We start from the raw sequence: 3998 nt of genomic DNA on the forward strand, positions 1-3998 counted from the left end.
ATAATTTGACATTTTTAATCTACTCTGGTCACCTCTAAGTTCTTATTGTTCTTGTCTCTTTATGCTTTTATTGTATTTTAAATGTAGGACTTGCAAATAGAGTAGAAACAGGTTTTATCCTCCAGCTGTAACCACAATTATGAATAGATATGATTTCCTTCCTTATTAGTTCTTTTCTTCTCTAAGTCTCATATCAAGCATCAGGGCAGGAAATCTGTGTTTGCTGCCACAGAAACATGAGAAAAATGGTGAAAAATCCAATTCTGTCTTTAGACATCCCCCACCCCCCCGCAGTATTTCTTAGTGGTTTCAATAATTATGCGTAGGAAAGTGTTTTGCATTTCTAAATCCTAGCTCTTCCATATGAGTAGGTCAAAATATGTTCTACAACTTTGATTTGTGAAAGTGCTTTTTGGTGTTCTTATTTCTCTTACTTGAAGATTAATATAATTTTTAAGACAGTGAAGGAGAAGGAAGAAAAGCAGAAATATAAAGACTAGAGATAGATGGTATTAGAATGCTTGAGGGAGTGTTTGTGTCTAGTTTCACTTGAGCCTTGTTGTCACTGGGGCAATAATATGATATGACCTCTAGGGATATTCAGTGAAATCTGAGAGTGGAGAAAATTTTGTTTCCTAACTCCCTGCTAGTGCTCTGGAAGGTGAGGGCTTGGCAGAATTTCCCAGCACCGCTTTGGTGGGACAACAGCATGTTTGGGTGTAGAACAGGAGGGAAAGAAAGAGACCTGTCACAGATGTACCAGCCCTCTTGTTCCACTAGAGTAGGATGAGGAAAGAGCTAACTGTTCACTCAGAGACATGGATTATTTAGTAAAAGGTAGAACTTTCAGATCTTGAAGACTTAGCTGCATGGATTCTGCCCCTGAAGACCATCTTAGCAGATGTTACTGGGGGTAAAGAGAGCCATCCAGACCAAACATATGTAGGCCTCAGCCAGATCCCGGATCGGCAGGGACTACCATTGACCAGTTGGTTTCCTTGATGCCATAACAGAATATAAACTTCCAGAAACATAAACAGTGTCCTAGGAAAGGAAAGCAAGTAGGAAAATACCCTGAAATAATTCAACTGAAGCTCTTACACAAGGCATAATAAAGCAAGTCTGTTTACATTGAACTGACTACATTTTTTTTGCAGTTTATAAAAATGAGGAAAAAGTTGAGATTTAGTTATCAAAAAATAAAGTCCTGTTTTCTTTGCCAACTGGTTGTTGTTGTTGTTATTCTAAAAATCATACCTGTTGTGTGTCATTCCGAGACACACAACATTCAGAGAACCGAGTATGTTGTGAAGGTTTCAAGATGAGTATCAGATAAAAAGTTGTGATTGCAGCCTGCGGGTGTTCAGACACTGCTAGCAAGTACAAGGCAGAACTGTGGTTAACAGGCTGTGATGGTTAATTTTGTGCATCAGCTTGAAGGGTGTTTTGGGATGAGATTTACACTTAAATGGGTAAACTTTGAGTAAAGCAGATTGCTCTCCGTTGTGAGTAGACCTCATTCAATCAGGTGAAGGCCTGAATAAAACAAAAAGACTGACCTTCCTGTGCAAGAGGAAATTTTCTATTGGACTGCTTCTGACTGGATCTGGAAAGTCAGCTCTCCTGAGTCTCTGCCTTCCAAGCCTTTGGACTAGATCTGCACCATCAGCCCTCTTGAGACTTGAGCCTACCGCCCACACTGCAGGTTTGGGACCCGCCAGCCTCCATAATCATGTAAGTCAGTTCCTTGCAATAAACCTCTTTCTATTTATGGAGTCCTATCAGTTCTGTTTCTCTGGAGAACACTGCCTGATACACCGGGATTAATCTACTTATTTTTAATATTGCTTGATATTTGCTATATTATCCCAAGATATGCTACATGATGTAAGTAAATTTGAAATCATTAAGCTTATATGATATTTTTATAGTAAGTAGATAATGAAAGATTAAGGTGTGTCCAATAGGTCTTCAGTTGAAAATACTTGATGCCATGTGGTACGGCCATATCTTCCCATAAAATAGTCCTAGAAGTCTCTGTCAAGAATGAATTTAAGATTAGAAGGATCACTTGTGTAACCCAGTCTGACATTTCCTATGCTCTCATAGAGATGATTTCATTTGGCAAAAAGATTTATGCAGCCACTAAGAACACAAGGCAGATGACAAGTGCTGCTAATAATTGATATGGTCACTATTCAGATAGCAAGCCAGGACTCAGAAAAGAGCTCTTCCATTTGCCCAGGCTCTGCCCCACAGAGCTGCAGAACAACAGATCAATTCAGTCAATTTCGTCCCACATCCCAGTGATTTGTGGAAACATTGAACCATTTTTAAGTATCACATTAGATTAAACTATTAGCAGAATCTGCAAGTTAGAAATTTTGTTGTATTAATACTAATATGTAAGATAATTTTATTACACTGTAAAGCACAATGAATGTTGGAATGTTGTTCTCCTGATGAATGAAACTGTTAAAAATAATAATCATTTGAATATATTAGCAAGATAATGCAAACATAGGAATGTGATTTGCCTCATAAGTACATAGAAATTTCCAAGGATATCTGAAAATAGAAAGAAAAGAAAAAGCTACCTCTGTGAAAGACACTGTAAATGGTAATAGCCAGATGTCAGAAGCTTTAAGCATGGGTTGAGAAATCTATTTTTATAAATGTTTCCTTCAATAAGTCTATTCTTATCTCTACACATAAGCAAGAAAAGAGTTATAAAATTATATCTGATAGAGAATGTAAATAAAAAGTCAAATTTTGTTAGAATCTTCCTCTTGGACATATATATAATTTCAAGAAACACCAAATAAAACACTTTTGGACAAAGATTCTCTGCTGAAATGGCTTGTAACCTCACCAACTGGATCAATAAGCTTGTAACGCAAATGTACATTATCCAGCATTCAAGACATTTCCATGCATTTTATGCATCACCACTCTTGCCTGTTCTCTGACCCCCTGTTATTTTCCCTCCTTAGCCACCTCTTATTTAAGGTGATAACTAGGTATACTTGAACATTTTCAAATATGATTAATAGGAGACACTGTTTAATTATGTTTCCTTTCTTGTTCTTTTTTGTTTTTATCTCTTTGATGATTAGTCAGTTAAATTGACTTCTGTGAGTACACAATAAAACTACTTAAAATGGTTTCTTGAAGAGAAGAATTTTATGTCCATTTAGTTTCCTATATTCTAAAATGTTCTCCAACTCCACATAAAGCCTCAGTTCATTCTAATTTTTCTATACAGACATTCAGTGGCCAGGCTCTATCCTGAAGAAAAGAAAATCCTTCCATTTTTGGTGTAAATCCAAAATATCCCCCCGGAAGGTCAAATGCATTTTTGCTTTCCTTGGTTGTGGCTCAGTAACAGTGAAATGTTGTGGTGACATTCTATTTATTTATATATTTATTTACTTATTTATTTACAGAGGGAAGGCTGAATTTCCAGCATGTAAATTAATTTAACATATAAATTCAATTTGGGATTCACCTCATACACATAAACAAACTGCCACACCAACATACTGACATGATGAATCCCATTCCCTGCACTTTTCTTGCTGAGAAATTGTGTGTGGAGCTTCTGTGTTTAAGCTGTGGACTATGTGTATTAAGAATACATAATATTCAGTGAGCGGTAAATATTCACATGGTCAACCAAATGTGTTGTCATTATTTTTGCTGTTTATCTTTTCTTACAAGACTGTACGTTTATGAAGACAGGAGGGCATGTTTGACTTGTTCAGGGATGTATCCTCAGCACGAGGCACAATGCCTGTCACAGAGTAGGTTCTGGATAAATGCTTATTGATTGATTGACTGATTGATTGAGCACCTATTCTCTCATACAAATTATATTTATTCAACTTTCTTATTCATCCTGCTCTTTTTCCATAAATATACTTTCCTCATTGCACAACATGTTTTCTGATGGGCTTATTTAACTGATAGTAAAGTTCAAATACAGGTAATTTTGGTCC

Source organism: Hyaena hyaena, unplaced genomic scaffold, assembly GCF_003009895.1.
Source record: "Hyaena hyaena isolate Hyena2069 unplaced genomic scaffold, ASM300989v1 scaffold_937, whole genome shotgun sequence".
NCBI classification, from domain to species: Eukaryota; Metazoa; Chordata; class Mammalia; order Carnivora; family Hyaenidae; genus Hyaena; species Hyaena hyaena.